General features: G+C 40.1%; 1 long non-coding RNA gene across 1 annotated transcript; it reads left to right on the top strand.

Annotated features, from left to right (window-relative positions):
• Window positions 1-5,898: 5,898 nt before the first annotated feature.
• On the top strand, window positions 5,899-20,581 carry LOC106945648 (uncharacterized). The gene is made up of 2 exons (XR_001424607.1): window positions 5,899-5,980; window positions 20,478-20,581. It is a non-coding gene; the product is annotated as an uncharacterized LOC106945648 (long non-coding RNA).
• Window positions 20,582-20,817: the final 236 nt, after the last annotated feature.

The following is a 20,817-nucleotide window of genomic DNA, read 5'->3' as shown; positions in this document are numbered from 1 at the left end:
ATGGTGTAAAGCTCAAAAATAGTCGATTTTACATAATACTGCTCCTTCAAGCAAAGACTGACGGTAAAAGTGATGAAAGTCTGTTCTCTCTGCTGCTGTGAAAGATTATAGTGCCAACCTACCGCAAACGTCTTCATGTGTGACGATTCCGATGTTCTCCTTGGTCTTCATGATGTTCACTGTTCTGTAACAAACCTCCGAGTTAGTCTTTCATATGAAACCCAAATCAAATATATATTCAGTCTGTGCTTGAAACATGGCAAAATGTGGAAAAGTCTAAAAGGGGGAGATTAATTTCACCAGCATATTAAATAAAATGTGCCTGGTCTATATTATTATTCTTGTATCGCCTGTGGGAGAGCACCAAATGCAGGCAGCCCTTACCTGACAGGCAGGTAAGAAAAGTAAAATGACGAACCGAAAAACATAATTGCAAAACAATCCCAACGTGCTCCAGCCAGGAACTGGCAGGCAGTGTAAGAAATACACCACATGAATCCAATAGACTGGCAGCACGGCGAGCCGGAGTGAGACAATAATCTGGCAAGGTGGCCAGACAAGCAGCCGGTTGTCGTACACATGGAGACAATGACTAACAGAGAGCAGCTGAAAGGCAACAGGAATGGAGTCAGTCAGGCTTTGAAAGCAAAACTGTGCTGACAGAATGAAGGCAAACAGTAACGAGAGGCTGCCGTCGGCAGCCAAAGACCACGACAATTTCAGTTCAACGGTGGAAAACTAAACACACGACTGAGTCGACGCACTGTTCAATAATTCAGTTTTGCAAATACAGAAATTAATCTAACAGTGGTGGTCGCCACAATTATATATTTGTTCAGTGTGGGAACATAAAATGGGAGCAAGTCAGAATTAGACGAGAAAAAGAACTAGAATAGATAAAAAATAAACCCCACTTAAAAACAAGAACAAAAGCTATCCTTTTTTTTTTGTCTTTCCTGCCCGTTTTGCTTAATGTCTTCGGGTTGAAGACTTTTCTTTATTGACATCTCTCCTTGTTTTGCTCCACGTATATTCGAAGGAGAGGAAATCAAAATCTTGGCAGACTGACTGGAAAGATATTATCTGGGCACACACAACAAAGAGCTTCATATCAAAACAGTGTTTTACATTTATATTGCAGAAATTTTCTCTTTACTGTCAGTTTTTTGCCTTAGTGTGAGCAAAACAACATTACATTCCAATGACTGTTTATAGACACGATGTAATGTGACGTCAAACGCGCAAGATCCTGACCCCCCAAAAACCTGCCAGTCACCATTGTTGTCAACGTAACATGCTAAATCATAAACATACAGGTGCTATGTAAAAGAAAGAGGAACTCTGTGCTTTGCAACTAATTGTCAACACTATGACAACTAGATAAGGTCAGGAAAAAGTTTTAATTTAAAAACAAAACTAGCGGGGGAGAGGGAAGTAGCTGTGCTAGCTTGACTTTGACAACCTTAACATATAGATGATCTGCAGAATTCAGTGCGTTTCGGCTCAGTTTAAAAACAAAATGGCGACCCACACGCCAACTCTCTGACAGATTATCAATAGAGCAGGTGTTTAAATTAGCTAATCCACCACCGCTGTGTTCAGACCATTATCAATAATTACAAAATAAACACCATGCCTGAAAACATAATACCGTAACTGACTGAATGTTTTGTTCTTTGCATATTTTTTGGTGTTTAATCCTCGTGGAGCTGTTGTCAGTTGCTATGGCAACGGGTCAGCATGTAGCATAGCCGAAACAGAGAGCGTCAAAAAAGGAGAAGAGTGGTTTTGAGTTGTTCAACAGGGTTTCTGTTATTTTTACCTCAGCTGTGTCACACTGCACTAAATTATCCAAGTTTGATTCATAAAAGAATCATCTTTTTGCTCTCGGGCATTGTACGCATGGGTAAAATTTCCCCGATGTTAACAATAATAGAACAAAAAACACTTCCTTTATGTATTTTTGACAACAGGAAGTGAAAAATACTTCCTATAGGCCAACTTTGATGACTACAAGTGATTAAAGTTGAAAATCTATGTAGTGAAACAAAAAGCAAACTTGTGGCGATGACAAAAACCTCCTTCGACAGTCAGAGTGTCGTGCGGAGCTGTTGCAGAGGCAGTCTGCAGAGCTTCACTCCAACAAGACACACCGACGGCCCCAGAGGAGAACATACCAGACATGTTGCTCGATGGCCACCCGGCAACAAACCCGGACCGTCCAGCTTCCCCCGCCCTCAGCTGCGGCAGCACAGTAGCAACGGACCACATAAACCTCGGTGGGAAAAACTCACTCAGCTGAGATTTTTTTTTTTTTTTTTTTACCTCGCCCCCAACTGCTCTTCAAAAAGCAGAGCACTTCTCTCAGCTGCCTGCTGATAATCGCTGATTGGCCGTCAGAGCTGTTTTAAAAGAGCCGTCCTGTCGGTAATTGAAAACAAACGCCTGTCAGCTGCGTCTCCAGCCAGTGAAATGTCATCTCACTTATCGCTGCGTAGAACTGTGTTTGTTCCACACGCTTCAGCGTTGCTGTTGGCTGTTTATTTAGTTGTTTTTGTTTTAGCCACAGCTGAAAGATTCTCCTGGAGTAAAGGTGACATAAATCATGTGGTATTTTTAATCCACTACCCAACAAACTGAAAGAAGATTTTAAAATGAAACAAACACATTGCCTTGCAAAACTACTCATACTTATATAACCTCATCACCTGGGCCAGACTTTAAAAGAGCTGACAGGGGCAGCACCCAGGGATACTGGCTACTAAACACTTCAATTTCTCAAGGAGCTCCACAAATGTTTCCATTTTGATATATATTTTTTTTATCATTTTGTTTTGTTTTGCAGACATTACACTGCACATAAGAGTCATTGACTCATATGTAGGTGAGTTGTAGTAACACTTTGTGATGTTTATAAATATAAACTACTCAAATATTTGAAAATTATGAAGTTGTAGTATTGTTTTGGCAACCACATCGAGCTACTGGCCCAGGGATGCGTCAAAACCTGCCATCACAGGGTTTCCCTCGGTGTATTATAAGCTTGGCGGGCCACCAGGTTTTACCTGTGCCCCCATCAGGCTTAGCATTGTTCATTTATTTTAGTTTTTTTTTAATGATTGCTTTTTAAAAAGACTTTATAGTTGGTGTTTATTGGTTATTGGAAGACCTTCCAGTCCTCAAAAATATGGCGGATGAATTCACAAGTAGAGCCTTACAGCTTCTGCCATCATCCTCCATTATATGTATGCATATAAGAAACTTTGTTATAAATTTCTTTGGGTTTATTTCAAATGTAACACAACCAGAGACAAAAACAAAAGAAAAAAAGAAAGTGGAAAAAGGTGGAGAAAGCTTTAAAGGGAAAGACAAAGACAGGAATAGAAGAGGGAAAGAAGCATCCCTGAAATCATGTTTTTCTGTAAACCTGCAGAAAAACGTGATTTTTGTAGCACCAAACAGCGTCTGGCTTGACATATTAACATCCAAATTATATGAAGGGAATTACTTTTTTCTTCTTCTCAAGATTTACAATGAAATGCCAGAACACAGAAACAGTGGACCTACAAATTGTAGCCATGTGGGAGAATGTTTTGGCAGGACAGCTTGGCAAACCGGCCAGCGTATCCCTGCAGGTGTTGTCAAGTTATTTTGTCGATCTTATTATGCAGATCTGAACCACAGCACAGGCCAAATCATCAACATTTCAACAGCTCAGGGCTTTTTGCTTTTCCCATAGCAGAGACAGTTTTTCAAACAGCAGCACCGAGGAATCAGCACTCGGAACAAACTGTCAGGCTCAGAACAGGAAGTACACACTGATGGGTGAGCCACTTTTTGGAAAGATGATTTGAAGCACAAAACAAAAGTGTCCCTCGGAAGTGAAACTCAGCAAATTAAGCGGTAAGGAAAAGCAGCCGCTCTGTCCCTTTAAAGGGAGAGTAGCTCATAATCAGATCATGCTTATGAGTGTACGGTTTCTATCAGCCTGTTTACTGATACCTCTTTACTGAAACTGAAATGACGAAAATAAATTTGCTTAATGGAAACATGGCGGATTAGGAAAAAAACAAAACAAAACAAAACAAACCATGTTTTTCAATAAAAAGTTCTCCCACTGGTATGAGGTGGTTTTTCAACTCTATCCAAATCGATGTATTTCGCAGAACTGTAATGGAGACACTGTCTTCACATCGCACGAGTCGTGATCAACACCAGGATGTTACTATGGCAAAAGCCACAAAGAAGACAACAGGAAGTAGTTTGTGGTTTGTAGTTTTTTCCATGTTCTATGTTTACAGAACACACCGTGTGACAAATGAAACCTTTACTTTACATTTTTCTCTTTCATCAACCCAAAATCTGTTATAGTTTCATATTGTGAGATGGATAACTCATTAGAAACCCTAAAAGCTACGAATTATTTCTAGAATAGTGTTGCACTATAGCAGGGGTGGGCAATATCCTGGTCCTCAAGGACTGATGTCCTGCATCTCTTAGATGTCTCCCTGGTCCAACACCCTTGAATCCAATAGTTGAATCACCTCCTTAGTGCAGTCAGGTTCTCCAGAGTCCTGCTAACGACCTCATTATTTGACTCAGGTGTGTTGAAGTAGAGACACATCTAAAAGTTGCAGGAGTCCGGCCCTCCAGGCCTGGAGTTGTCTGGATGTGCACATAGCAATTAATTCGGTATGATTACTGTGGTGTTCGTAAACAGGCCTTCTTACTAGTAAAGTTTTAATCGTACATCTCAGTCGTTGACGGAAAACTGTAACTTACTCATCCGTGGCGCATTCCTCTTTTTAACTCTGACTGCGATCCATCCTCTGTATAAATGTTAATCCCGCTAAATCAATGACCGCATGCCTTCATTACCATCCTGCCCCGGCAGCCGGGCCCCGCCTCCCGAACCGCGCCGCTATATTTAGATCCAGTACCCAGAATACAGTCTCCGAGTAATCACCCCCATCCTGTGAGAGTGATGAACTAGTCTCAACCTCACTTCAAGGCTCCACGGGGGGCGAGGAGCCTCAGCTAGACACCGCGCTTCGTCTGCATCAGCTGCCAAATTACACCAACACGCACATTTCTCCCTGACAGAAGAGTGGAGCTGAGATAGTAACAATCTCAGACATGTAAACAAACACACTCGTACAAGAATGGGGTGTTTCAGTACTACTGTCTCCTTCCTGAGAGTCTGTAAAGTAGCTTAAGGTCATAAAAAAAAAAAATCTATTTTGGAATTCTTTTCTCTTAGTTTGGCTGCATCTTGTCCCCTCCTTTGGCCCCCCTTTAGCCCTTCTTTCTCCATCACCAATCTGTTTTAATTAAAGTGTGTGAGATGTCAAAGGCCAGTCAGCCGTTCTGGTTGTAGCCTCAGACTCCATCCTGTCATGTTTGCTTTGACTCACTGAGACGTCTCGGTTCCCTCACTGCTCCCTCTCCTCCTACCACAGTCTGCATTCTGGCCTTCATCTCTCCCTATTGACAGCACGTCTCAAAATAACTACGGTTCTGATTTCTTTTTTAACATTTTGCTTTCCAACCCCGTCAGATATTCTAGGACATTTGGTGTTTTATTGACAATTTATTTGATTCTTTTTATTATTATGGCACAGAGTGCCATTTTGTAGCATAATTAAGTAACCATGCTACCTTCAGTTGTTATAAAAATAGAATTTTTGTATCCAATACAACTTAAAAGAATTTTTACTTTGTAATTTAACACCTTGAAATTGGGCCTCTGTCTCTTTAAGGAATCTCCTTCACTTTAGCAACTTTTTTTGGAGTTGCCAAAAAAAACAGTGTTGCACTGACATGTAGCTCATATAATGAGCTCACCAGGTGTTTGCTAATTGCTGCTGGCTAGTCTGAAGGAGCTGAGCAGGAGGCAGGAGAGCTGCTCTGTGAGATGGAAGCTCAGAAGCTTGGAAGCTGCAGCTCAGAGGAGGAGCTTTGTCCTCGAAGGCAGGGCTAAGTCCACCCAGGCATTTTGCTCAGCTGAATGGTTGCCATGGAGATTAAAGGATTTCTCAAACATGCGTAAAAGAATCAAAGCAACACTCCAGGGATGTTTTTGATGAGGGAATAACATTATAACATGATGTAAAGCCAAAAAACAAAGTCAATTGAACGTGATGCTGCCCCTTTAAGAAACTGATATTTATGTTAGAATGGCCCAGTTAAAGTCTAGGTTGAAATCCAGTTCAGACTCTGTGGTACAAATAGATAAATAATCACATCTTAATTCGATGGCACTTGAGCTATTCTGTGACAAAGACTAGATAAAATCACAGTCACAATATAAAAATCTGACACGACGCTTCACAAGAGTCATATTTCTCCTCAGGTAATGATACAGAACCAATATCACTGCTGAATAATGCAGATGAGAGGAGGCTTTAAATGGCCACAGCACTTAAAGGGGTCCTCTGGTAGAAAGATGATGTGTGGTTTTCGGGGCACTTACACGCGGTGATCTGTGGCTGAAAATGAAAACGGCGAGGGCCGAGGGTGAAGCAGCCGAGCCGGTGGCTTTCTGCTCTCTCCGCTGCACGGTTGGCAGGCTAAAGGCAAAATTAGATATCATTTGGAGCTGTGCCTCATTTGGCCACAAGATGAATGCATGCCCGGCATTTTACTCAGCCTCAGATTTTATTCTCATCTAAAAAGCTCCAAGGCAACATATCTGTTTCTAACCGCTCAAAGCTCTAGAGAGCCATCATGGCAGACGCTAGCTTTTTTACTGCGTTTGTTTGTTTGATACTTTCTGTTGAATTGGTGTTTGAAGGAGCAAATTGTGTTTTGTTTCTTCAAACAAAACGTTGAAGAAACTGCTGGTGTATGTGGGTCGGCTTACGTTTTGGTAGGTTTGCGCTACTTTGGGTAGTTTTTAAATAATAAAAACTGGTCTTCTAAAAAAAAAAATATTATCTTTTAATTAATTTATATGATTACTTGTTTCCTTTAAAGCAGTGGTGTCCAAAGTTGGTCCTCGAGGGCCAGCATCCTGCATGTTTTAGTTCTGTCCCTGGTGGTAGTAACAACCTTTTCAGCTTGTCAATGTTCTTAGGCCTCTAATGAGCCATCATTTGATCCAGGTGTGTTAAACCAGGGAGAAAACTAAAACATGCAGGATGCCGGCCTTCCAGGACCGACTATGGACACCACTGCCTTAAAGGGTTTAAAGAAAAAAATCCTCTCTGTGTTTGTTCATTGTTGCTTTTGGATAATAAATGGAAAACTGGCCAACATAACTGATAATTTTAACAATGGCTTGTGACAAAATGTGATGTTTGGTACTGGTTTTCACAGTTGTTGACTGTATGATGTATTTATGTTTTCATACTGTAAAGCACTTTGAACTGTCCAGTACAAATAAACTTGATTCACTGAATCATTGAACGATGGCTTGACCAGACATCTTAGCTTGTTCTGTCCCTCTCTTTTCAGCAGCACTTTACCAGATGTTCTCAATATTATTCAAATAATCAGAAAATCCAGAAAAACAAAAGAGGAAAAAAAAAATCTTGTTAGCTCGCCCTGTGAGCACAAACGTAAGCTGATTATGGTAATCGCATATAGCACACAAACAAGGTCCACTTTCTAAAAAACCTCTCTAATACCCCCAGAGGTGAGTTTGGAGGAATCGGTCCGCTCATCTGTCACACGTCCCGTTCTTTCTGCAAGCGAATTCCGTCTAATTAACGCGCGGCGAGAATAAAACGGAAACGTTTGACCTCATCTGGAGTAAAAATAAGTCACCGCAAGCCTTCTGGGTAGCCGAGGCTTGGCGCAATGGGATGTCCCCGATTTCCAGCATATGAAACGTGTGCGCACCGTAATTATTGCAGTGCAGAGGCTAATTGGGACAATGCATATTAATTCATTAACACGTCTCCCCTGCTGGCACCCTGCCTCAGATTTGGGCCTCATCTATTGCAGGTGGTTCCTGGGAGACGCAAAAAGACTTATTTTCGAGTAACATCGAGAGATCTCAAGACGTCTGTCAGAGACTTGGACAGGTACCCAAGCCGCACTCTGTGTTTCGAAGAGTTATTTCATCATTTTAACATAAATAACTCTCTCAACTTCTTTCTGGTTTCTTAAATTACCATAAAAAATGTACTTCAGTTTAAATCACAACATGCTTGAACCCAAGACACCACAGCCGCTTTCAGGGCAGTGCTTCAAAACGGTAACCATAGTAAAACTCCTTAGTATTGACATGCGCTAATGACAGATATCCTGTCTTGTATTTAATTACTCTCCTTTGTGCATGTGAGTGTGCATCTTCTAAGCTGATCATCTGTGAAAGCCTGTCTCGTTTCATGAGAGCCTCGCCAAATGAGGAGATGGTAATCACCGAAAGGCCAAAACAATCTTCTGTTCAGCAGCACTGGACACCGGAGACGCGGTCTGCGACACACTGAGCCACCCTGTGTGCGCTCGCGCTAGGGCCAGGTCTGTGCAAATGCATAATAGAGAGCGAATTAGCTACAGAAGGCATCAAACCAGCTTATCCACTCAAAGGTTATCGTCTTAAATAACACCTAATTGAAGCTCGAGGTAAATTAAAAAAAAAGACAGTGGAAGTGTGTAAGAAATCAAATGACTGCTTAGTGTTTAAAACAAGAAGATAAGATTTTAATTCAAAATATTAATAAAAAGCCTGAAGAGTATTGTTGTTAATGGAGATTAGAAAAACTGAATAACAGCAACAGTAAAAAAAAGAAAAATAAAAACAGAAGAGGAAAAGAGCGCCGAGTGCCTCAACTGGGGAAGGAAAACAAAAAAAAACAAAACAGCAACCCCCTATTATCAGAGATACTGAATAATGTGTCTTCTATGAAGAGGAAACACACATTTTTCTTAATGTCCTGGCTGTTCAACACAATCACTTTATGCGAGTTAATTAATGTGGAAGCACCACTCTTGGAGGGTGTTCATTTACTTTACAGCAGAAGAGATTGAAATAATATTATTTTGTGTGTGTTTAAAAATGTGAGATATATGACTAAAAAGAAATTTGACTTTGTAATTTACTGCCTTGAAATTGGGCCTCTGTCTCTTTAAAAACTTTGGCTGTTTTTGAAGCTCCGCCTTCAGGAAGTCATCGCAACATGGCTCCTCTACTAACCCTTTAGCAACGTTTTTACCAACATTTCACTGAGCAGTAACTCCTACAATGAGCTCAGCAGATGATCAGTTCCACCAGGTGTTTGCTAATTGCTGCTAGCTAGTCTGAAGGAGCTGAGTAGGGGAGTCATGGGAGAGGGCTGCTCTGTGAGGTCACAGCTCAAAAGCTGGAAACTGCAGCTCTGAGAAGGAGCTGCACCTTGAAGGCGGGGCTAAGTCCACCCAGGCGTTTTGAAGAGCTGAATGATTGCCATGGAGATTAAAGCATGAAAGAAGCAAAGCAACACTCCAGGTAAGTTTTTGGTGAGAGAATAACATTATAACATGATGTAAAGAAAAAAAAAGTGGATTTCACATGACACTGCTCCTTTAATATTCTGGCTTTGTAAAACAAACCTCAAGAGTTTCATTAAGTTCAATGATCTAGTTGGTGATATTTTTTCCAGATCAAGTATTACTACTGTGAAAGAATGTAAGCAAACATCATGGTTTCAAAGTATTTCTCACTGCCCGAGTGTATCACGGTACATCAGGACCGAGACAGGTTCATCTCATACAACATGTGGTCTGATGACAGCCCACCATCTGGCTGTCCTTGTTGCTCAGCAACATGGCCCCTGCACGTTGTTTTCAAATGGTTTCCATATCCAGTCATAATTTCTTTGTCTCTCAGGAAAGTAGAGTTTGATACGTCGGACCTATGGTGCACCTTGCTCAATTAGCATGTGAAAACAAATACTGTCTTCTTTTACAGTGTGAAACGATGAATGCCAACGCACCCAGCAGGACTTTACTGCCACCTAAAGGTAAGGCTGTTAGGACAGTGCACAGAAGAGACTCTGTGCATTAGCTTGAGGTGGTTTTCAGCGTTTCAAAACAAACAAAAAAAAAAGGTAATGCACTCAAGCGGAAACAAGTTCTGACGTAGCAAACGCTCCCATCCACTGGTGTGTCTGTGCCTTACCACAGGCACAACTCTGACATTTTTCTCAGATGTACAGTCCATTTGCAACCTCTACTTCCTGTTAATCATGGGAACATGTAACATCTGACAGAATTATGCCTCGCATTGCCTGGTTGATTCCATCCAAACCAGTAGACAGAAACACGCCAAATTCGCATTTCTTTTTTGCAACATTTTAAACCTGCACTCAAACTTCAGTTTGTTTATAAAAGCCCTAAGTAGAGCTGCACTATTAACTTCATTTTACTGATTACTCTGCAATGACAATAAATCTCATCTAATCTAATAATTCGCGCCAAGTAGATGGAAACATAGCTATCGAGGCTCACGGCCCACTTTTGGATCACACACCCAACTGACAAAGTTTTGGAGCTGGTCTGACACATATAAAGTTTCCTCCAGTTTCATATATAACTTTTTATGCAAGTAATTTAGGTTTCTTTTTTCATATATATCATATGGAGTTTTTTTTTTTTTGTTTTTTTTTTGCTTTACAAATGAGCCTGATTCCCCATCTGTCTGTCTTCCATCTTACATCAAAATCAGATATTTTTTTTCTAAGTGAATCAGACGCATTATTTAGTTCAGCCATAATCAACTTTGTGACCACATCACAGCTGGAGGGTCAATGGAACCAGATCTGGAGGAATCCAGCTGCAAGCCCCACACATCTGCATTTTCAAGTGTTATAATTTCAATCAGCAAGAACAACTGAAGGTCTTAGTTATGAAAACACCCTGAGTTGATTTGAAAATTAAAATGTGGAACAGCAGACACAAAGAAGACCTGAACCCCTGGAAAGAATGGAAAAGGAATTAGATGAGAGAACAGAAATGTTTCACTTTAAAAGAAAGTGAGGGAAGTACAATGGTCACTGCAGACAGAACAAAAAAAGACTAAATTTCCACCAAAATAGTTCTGAAATTTTCTAGAAAAAAAAAAAAAACAAAACAAGGAATTCAGGGTTTTTAAAGTCCAAGATTTGCTAGAAAAACTGACATTTTGAGATCAAAATAAGTTTGGAAGAAAAAAAAAAACAGGAAATTTGTGAGCTTGAAAAGTCCAAAATTTGCAAGAAAAAAATCTGAAATTTTTAGATAATTGCATTTTCTAGAAATTTGAGATTCAAAAGTCAGAAACATTCTTGTTTTTTTCTAGAAAATCTCTGAGATGAATTTCAATTTCTTGGGGGTGGAAATGAACTCTTTCTTCTTTTTGCGTCCCCAGTGGACCCAACATGGTGTCACAGCGAAGAGATGAAAGACGAGGAGATAAAAGACTCAAAGTGATCAGATCAGCTGCAGGTCAAGCAGATCTTCCCTTTGCTCATTAAAAAGTGGGAAAGGATTTCAGTAGTTAAATAAAAATCTGCACCATCATTTCTATTCCTGGCTGAATTTGCACATTGTGAGCATTTTCCACCTCATGTGCCTCACAGTGAAGCCAGCCTTCAGGAAGAGAGATTGACAAGTAATGAGAATGACACAGTAATTAATTGATGTCGCAAAAAAAATGTAAAAAATAAAACGGAGCCTGGAATATTTTCACGTTTGTTGGCTCCGCTGGCCAACACACTCAGGAAAAGTGTGCATTACGGCCCGTGTATAATTAATGTGTCACGTCCACCACACAGAGCTCTGGCTGTGTAAAGGGATACGCAGAATGCTTCCGACTGAAACGAATGCATCCTCCTGCAGGGCCACACACACACACACGCACACACACACAATGCACACAGGTACGCTGAAGGGATACGTTTCTGTCGGAATATTTTTGCAGATTTCACTCCAGCTTTAGTATTTTTTATTTTATTTTATTTTATTTACAATAAACTAAATAAGGGATGTTTTCTCCTGTTTGTGAAATCTGAGGTTCATCTTTCTGTAAAAAGGTCTGGCCCGGTCCGTTTACCTTGACCAAGTTGTGACCCCATTTCCTTACCCGCCTCTTCTTATTTCATCCCTTCCCACTTCCCATTTTCTACCTTTCAACAATCCGTTTTGTATCCACCTCCGTCACCGTTTGGTGTGACCATATTTTAATTTGTAAAAATAAAAATCGTATGCAGTCAGTGTTTTCTTTGGAAGACGTTTTACTGCATCCAGTTTCCACACTCTCTCTTTGAATTGCGTTTTGTCAGAACCCGTCAACGTTTCGGTTTTACAGTTTTCCCTGAAATCTGTTCAAAATTATCATGATTTTTATCTGGTTTTTTATTTATGTGATTCTAGGATATTTGTTTAAAGATAACAGTGACAACAAGAAAGTGGGCTGAAAAAGTTCAATTTATCCTTGTTCTCTACTATATTCCAGCTCCTCATCACAGCAGAGCCTGCTGTGAATGCTAAGGCTAGTTAGCATAACCACTGATGACTGTGGTTAAAGAGCTTTCCTGTTTTATTAGTTTGTTTATCCGCTGTTAGCACAGCTGCAGCAAACCAATCTTGTACACAATATGCGGTGATGTTACACTAAATGAAATGTAAAAATGCTAAACATAAACAAACCCAGAATTGTAAATGTTAGCACACTGCAGAACCAAGATGAGGTTTGGCTAACTTTAACTGGAAACTATGATAATCTAAACTCTTTTGGGGAAAATCTTAAATTGCATGTCTCTGTCTTATCTCAACACGTGGGGGTGCTATAGAGCTGTGAAATGTATTTTCTATGGGGCCATTTAATATAAATTTAACAAAAAGAGACACGAGTCAAGGAAAATTAATGTACAAGGCTAAAACGAAGCAGAACACTGTGAACGTCACACTCTTGTTCCCAGTTAGCCTGCACTATACTGAAAAGGAGTAAGTAAAAATCAATGTCACTGGACTTGATCTTCCTCTATATCTACTCAATTTCTTCACGGCTACTCATAGGAAACATTTTTTTTTTTTTTTTTTAAATCAAACATACATGACAATCCAGTGTGACGGAACCGTCCTCATTTTTGAGCACATACTTCTCTTGACTCATGTCTAAATGTTTAAGTGTCACTTTAGTGTTGAGTTCAGGTTTCCTCCTCACACACTGGAGAAATACTTTTGCTTTTTTTTTTTTCTTCTGAACTAAAAGTAAATGTATGTCGTTGATTCTGATATTGGTTCTCACCAAAACATTAAAGATTAAAAAAAAAGCAGGAGGAGCAGAAAATAGTAGCTGTGTCATAAAAAGAGGATCTAGTGTCTGTGTGTGTGTGTGTGTGTGTACAAGTATCTTAGGACCCCAATATCCTTTGGAGATGAAAAATTGCTTATGGTTATGGTTATTACTTATTTTCATTCCTAAGATTTGCTTAGCATAGACGTGTGTGGGACTACTTTCTGTACCATAATGCAGCAGGAATGTGGATTTTACAGATTCTTCCCCGACAGTATAAGCATCAGTTTTTTTTGAAGGAGATAAAAATCAAGTTGACTGAAAGTTAGCTTGACTGAAACAAATCAAACAAAAAAAGGGATTTGTTGGGTCATGTTGGCTCATTTCATATGTTAATATGAAATGAGCCAACATGCCCTTCTGGTCCTCTAGGATTACATGCAGATTTTATCATCGTGCTTATTTTTATTAAAAGAAACAGTAGAGGTTATTATTGCATAAGGACACAGCAGCGCAGCCACAGCCAGTCATATAGTCAGTCTGAGTTAGAGTTTTGGGGCCTTTGGTCAATGGGTCCAACTAAATGGATGCAAGAGAAGCATCAAAGTGATTATTGTGAAAACAAACTGCTGTCTCTGTTAACCTTCTTCACAAAAGACTTCTTCAAATTAAACTTTGGGGATTTGTAAAAAGAATTCTTAGTGCTGTAAAATAATTTGAGACAATTTACTCACTGAATAAAATACACCAGTGGTTCTGATCTTCCATTGTTCAGGCTTCTTTTTTTTAAGATTCTACGTTGGGAATGACACACACACACAAAAAAAAAATAATTACAGCAAAAAAAAAAAAAAAAAAAAATGAATTTAGCATCAACACCCACTGTGTGAACACAGCTAACTTATACATAAATATAGTCCAGAATGACATTGGAAAACAAAAACTGAAACTTCACTGTGCGTCTTTCTGCTGTTGTGGTTTGACGTTCCATCATTTCAAACGTGTAATTCTGCTGCTGCCAAGCTAACGAGCTGTAGCCTCTGGAGGCCTCGGCAGCGGATCTTGAAATATTGAATGCTCAACTCATTAGCATGCTTCATTTTATGGCCCGCCCTGGGACATCACAGGAGCATAGAAACCAACAGGAAGTGACAGAAGACAAATGGATGTTGACAAATTCGATGGCTGATGACAATCATCCAAGCAATTCCCATTTTATGGTTTGGGCTTTTCTTCCATCTCTGCAGCAGAGAAATAACTTAGCATATAAAATACGCATGAAGCTTTTTCTGAGCATGTCGAGGGGTCGAGTGAGGGTCACTGGCGTTATTCCAGTACATTGCTATTCATGGGATTGGAACAGTGATGTTGTTACAGTGGGCTAAGGCAATTGTCCCCTGATAAGAGATTCAAATTAGCAGCAATCGTTATCAATCATCGATTTTATTCACAATTTGGAGCAACTTCCTCTGGAACTTTGTGTTGGTGCTCTCCGTAGCTTGGCAACAGCTGGCGCCGTTCGTCTCCATATTAATTTAAAGAAACAACAAAGCGGAGATGTGACAAGAAGCTGAGGCCCGTCATCTGACCAGCTGTGCTTCTCTCTCAGTCGCGGTGGGGAACAAAACCAAATCATTCTACATGCATCTACATGCATGACAGGGAGTCACCAATCACAACTAAGGTTATTTAAACAGACTGTAATGCTGGATGCTCGGTTTGGGCCGGATGGTGTTTTCTCTCCCTGAGCTACCTCTCCCCCGTTCCAGGGAATCTAATAAATGCTCCCAGCAGCAATGACTCATAGGCTGCCTCGTTTAGCTCAGCGATACAGTAGGCTTGTGGTTTCGGTCATGCAGGACTGGTCAGTGGTCACTACGGGTGACAATGAAACGATGTCTTAGAATGTGTTTGAGCACATGCTGCAGATCCGTTCTTGGGATTTAGGAAGTCACTGCACCTACAAATGCTACAAATGTGTGCAGAAAAAGTGTTTCAATTAAATAACAAATGACATTTGAACAATCATGTGGGTAAGCTTGTTTGATGATTTTTATTGATTTATTGTGCGATTTTAATTAAATCTCCTATTTAATGGAAACACTGCAACTGTGAAATTGTGTTTTTTTGACGTTAGCAGGATGTAGACAAAGGATTTGTACGCATTTGTAATGGAAACACAGCTACTGACCGGTAAGACAAGAAAGAGTGAGCATCTCTGCAATCCCGAGGCGTTCGGTAAATATTGTTGAGTAACAATTTGAAGTTCTGGTGTTCAGAACTGAAAAATAAGACTCTCAACTTGTTCTAAAGGGGTTTTTTATGCATGCTCTCTCTCTTTTTCCCCCCTCTCTGCTCTGGATGACTCATTCTCTACACATCAATATTACAAGACCTCCCCATCTTCACGCCAGCAGGCGCAGGCCGCATTACTAATTTAACTTTTTATTTTTCAGATTTCTCCGCCTGCCTTGCCTCACCTCGCCCCGGTTCGGATGAGTCCAGGAGGCTGGCGATGAGGCCGACCTCCCTGGACGAATGTGTTTCATATTCATTTAGTGCGGCAAAACCCTCATGTAGCACATATTCCGTAAAGCGGTGATGAAAAATGAAAACGCAGATCGATTTTGCTTGCCGTGATTAAATAAATTATTTGGGATTTTAGTGTTTGCTGCTTTACATTTTTATTTACATCCTTGTACGTGGATTCAAGGTCAATTTCAGCTTCGTGTCGGGTTTTAGGATAGTCGGGTGGTTAGCAGACATTGATCCTGCATCGTTTTTTCTTGGACATCAGGGTGGGGATGATTCTCTGACAAACCATTTCAATCCAGCAGCAAGACATTAAAATTGATCACTTGGGCTGCTGGGTATTGATTACAGGGACTGAGCAATAGTTTTTGAGCAGTTAAGGTCGAGCGTTGGTAATGTGACGGGAGTGTTTGTATGGGTAGCCATGACGGTTTCTCCTCTGGCTGCTGTCGGCTGGCCTCGGGCCTCTAGCCTGGTCTCATCGTTTCGTACGATGAGTGCTGCTGTCAAAGCTGGGAGGTAAGCAACAGATGGATCAAGTTCATTCCTTCACATCACAGTCCTCCTCATGCATTATGAATTCAGACTGTGAAGGGTGTAATATTCATAGTATCCTTCTATCTGCCCTTCACTGCTTCAGCTCATTGATTTGTGGATTTGTTTCACTTCTTGCTTCAATATTTATATATGAAGTATTTTAGCTTCAGAGAGAACGGATGGACCTACCAAAATTAAAGGGGCAGTGTTGAGTATTTTCCTACCACATAGTGTAATTTTATATAGCAATCAAGTAACTATGTTAAGTTCAGTTATAAAAAATTTATATACATCAGATATGACTTAAACAAAATTGGACTTGGTAACTTAACGCCTTGAAATTGGGCATCTGTCTCTTTAAGAAGCTCCTGCTCTTCTGAAACTCCGCCTTCAGGAAGTCATCACAACATGGATTCTCTATTAATTAACACTTTAACAATGTTTTTACTAGTGTTACACTCAGAAGTAATGTATGTGTGACTTAACGTATGACCTAAAAAAAACCAAAACAATAATGTCAAACACTTATAAGATTTTACTGAACTCCTGAAATTGTCTTGTTCTGACAATAGAGAGCTTAGTTATTCTAACTGACCCACTTCAGTCTACTTTTATGTCAGACTAAGTCTTTTTTTCCCTCTTGCATTGTATGTAAATATTTTCTTTTTTTAGTATGGCAGTCACCATGGAGAACAATTGAGTAAGCGTTGCAAAAAGAATTTATATGTATATATGCAATCCTATTTGTTGGGTCGTTACCTGCAGCTCTGGTAGGAGTTGAAACATATATCTTGACAGACACCAGTAAAAACACAAACGTAGAGAGATGTGCCGTCTTCAGTAGAAAGTCACTTCCTTTCATGTCTGAGTACCAAAGGGGGGGGGAAAGCTTTGCTACAACGGGCAACCGTTGGGATTTCTGTGCCAATTCAGTCCTATTTACAGCTTCACACAGTCGCTGCCTTTCATCTTAAAGATGCCACTCTGTCACTTCAGCCTTTCCGTTTCATCAGCAGAAAGCTAAATGTTTCGGGTCTACACCTTGACATGTGAAATCTTGGACTGGGTGTCTGTTTTCTGAGCTGGTTGTGATTAAGATTAAGGATCAGCTGGAAGTCAAATTTTGTTTTTCAGAATCCGATCTCTGCAACAGTTCTGCAGCTACCAGGACTGGGCTGAAAATAGCGTGCCTCAACAGGAAGTGCAACTTTCTCGTACATTTAAACGTACAAACTGCATATCTGCGCACCTGAAGAGCTTATTGAGGACAGCCATTCATCATCGTCATTTCAGTCACAGCTCCCTGCCCTCTTGTCTGCACTCATTAAGTCCTCTGATCTTGAGAACATCCTCTCCTCACACCCAGAGGAGATTAAGGGGAGGCATTATAGTGCGCCGTCGAGGCATTAGAGAGGCATGCATTAAAACTAGCCCTCTCCCTCTAGCTCTTACTGAATGTTTAAGTCTGTGAAAGCAAAGCCAGAAGTATTACGCATCGCTGAACCAGGGCTGGTTAAGTCATTTTAAATCCCATGTCAGTCCATCAGGCATTATGGAGTCGTCACAACTCCCAAATGGCTGTTGCGTTTTGACTAAACCTCTTCTTGGTGTTCCTACTTTAGTTCCTCCCACCCCCAATCTCCCTTACTGATTGCTTTTAAGAAAATACACTTGCAGGCCACTTCATTAGGTTGGGGACTCTCCAATTTCTTGTTAGCACAGACAGTAAATCAGCCAATCATATGGAAGCAAGTGAATGCATTTAGGGATCTGGTGAAGACGATTCGAAGAAGCTCAAACCGTGATTCAAGTGATTTGAGGCATGGTTGCTGTTGTCAAACATGCCGGTCTGAGTATTTTAGTAACTGCTCATAAGTGTCTTTGGGGTTTACAGGAAATGGTCTTGTGTCTTGAACACAGCAATGCATAGGTCAGTGGGTCCACTGCCCACTGATAGTGGGTCCACTATCAGTCATGGTAGACCACCAGGTCATGTTGGAACAGAGGGGTTAATAGTTACCCCTCTGTTGCCAGTTCAGCCACTTTCTAGCTATTTTGAGCAACATTTCAGACAAAAGAAATGAGTATCGGCCAAAATTAGAATCGGCAGGTTAGGCTTTATTGGTAATTGGCCAGAAAACGCCAGTTGGTGCACCCCTAGTTTTGTGTCTTAAGGTATTTAATTATGTCTTTTTTATATAATATTTGTAAAAGTATGATTTTATTCTATAATGTCTGTGGAGTGGACCCCAGAAAAAATAGTCTCTACTGTAATATGTATCAATATGTATCATTAAATAAAAGAAACAAAGGAAAATGTTAAATTGTGTACAACAGTTGATCAGCGTCTTCATTACTCACAGAAACCTCCCAATAAAAGTGTGAGACAAATGAAAGAAGATTTCAAAGCTCAAATGAATTTATGTTTTCAATAAGCTTGTTGTAGAGTCACAGCTGCTACAGACACCTCCTACAGGTGCAGCTGTTTCCTTCTGTTGCATCACTCCAGTGACATACCAAGTGAACTGAATAAAAGACTGATCCAACTTCACTTTTCTACCAACAGGACTCGGAAAGCATTCTTCACGTTTGAACTCGGCCAAAAATTGTTTCAAGATGTGAAGTTAATCTTTTTGCAATATTCTGGTAAAGATGTACTTTTTTATGGAAAATCAACAGTTTTTTTAACTATCCTATATGTGTGCCATTATATATTTCAGTACATAAAATCATATCTTCTCCAATTGCAGTAACAAGGTACTTAAGCAGTGTCTTCTGAATGCTAGTCAAAGCCACAAAAAATGCTAAACTGACAGATACACATTAGCTTAAAATTTGAGGAAGGACTTAAAGAAAAACAAATTGAGAAAAATTCTAATTTACACAAACTGGTTAAATCTTATGCCACACAGTCAAAGTTGTCCAAAACAATTTTCTTTTTTTTTTTAAACTGTGTGTTACTAAAGGCTTGCTGTTGGAGGCAGGAATCGAAGCGGAACTGCAGCCACACTGGAGTTGCTGCTGAATGCGGGACAACGCTGCAGCTATTGTGATTTTTGAAAAGACAAATATCCCGTTACATGTCCAGCTGGATGCTGAGTTTTCCACATCGTGGCTCTTGGGTCAAACGAAACCATGGAAAATGGTCTGATACGTAACACTGATGTCTTTTTAATGGTCCCACCACTTGTAGAAGAATTACGGTCACTGCCTGATGGTGTTTTGTTTGTCTCCCGTTGCCTTTTTGTCAGTGATAAAAGCACGTAGCAGTAAACCCCAAGCTGTTACCTAGCAACGTGGTTTCAGTAACCCTAGGTCTGTAACCTGGATGCAGAGTCGTTGGGTTTGCTTGGCATAGGGGTTTGCTGAAGACAACAGCAGCTCTGTGATAAAAGTTTGATTCCTGCAGGGCTGAATATTTAAATAATTAAAGACCAGACAGAATAATAATAAAAAGAAAAACATTTCATCACAGCAGGATGTGTGAATTGGGGATTTTATCCAGGGAACAGCTAACAATAGAAATGCACATCTTCAAATTGAAGAAAACAATATATTTTTGGCTGGTTTACCATCTTGTTTAAATTGCCACACTACTTGGTGTGTTGTGTTTGAAGGTACTGCTATTGTTAATGCTCACTTTGACAGAAAATAACTTTTTTTTTGCATGATCTTCATCTATTTTTTTGTCTTAGTTGTTACAGTGCAGTTCCAATCATTTTCTATATTACAAATGGCATAATTCATATTTCACTTTAAAACACTAGAAAATTCTCAGTTTTTTTAAAAAAGGCAGTATTATGTGTTTTCCAGACACACAGTGCCATTTTACAGCAAAACCAAATAACTATGTCAATTTCAATTATAGAGATGCTGAATATATCAAATATGACTTAAAAGACATTGACTTCTTAATCTAACGCCTTGAAATTGGGAGTCCGTCTCTTTAAAAACTCCTGCTCTTTGTGAAACTCCATTCTCAGGAAGTCATCACAACTTGGTTCTTCTATTAACCCTTTAAGAGTGTTTTTACCAGTGTTCACTGAGAAGTAGCTCCTTTATTGAGCTCAGCAGATTCCACCAGGTGTTTGCTAATTGCTGCTGGCTAGTCTGAAGGAGCTAAGTGGTGGAGTAGTGGGACAGGGCTGCTCTGTGAAGCGGAAGCTGCAGCTCATAGGAGGAGCTTCTTCCTCAAAGGCAGGGTTAGGTCCAGCCAGGTGTTTTGCTCAGTTGAATGGTTGCCACAAGAGATTACAGGATTTCTTAAATATGCATGAAAGGATCAAAGCAACCAGCTAGGAATGTTTTTGATGTTGGAAAAACGTAACATGATATAAGCCTAAAAAGAGTTGATTTTACATAATACTGCCTACCTTTAAAGTAGACAAAAAATGGGTTTCATTAATGTATTCTTATTGGCCCATGGTTTGAATTCCAGCATGTTTTCCCTTTGGATCTGTGGCTTTCTTGCCAACTCCAAATACACGCATGTTGGATTAATTTGCCTTCCTTTCTGAGATGTGACTGAAAATCAGCAAATCATGTCT

Source organism: Poecilia latipinna, unplaced genomic scaffold, assembly GCF_001443285.1.
Source record: "Poecilia latipinna isolate Pla-1442-1.1 unplaced genomic scaffold, P_latipinna-1.0 Scaffold154, whole genome shotgun sequence".
Lineage (NCBI taxonomy): Eukaryota > Metazoa > Chordata > Actinopteri > Cyprinodontiformes > Poeciliidae > Poecilia > Poecilia latipinna.
Note: the sequence above shows the minus strand (reverse complement) of the source record. Positions and strands in the feature narration are given on the sequence as shown.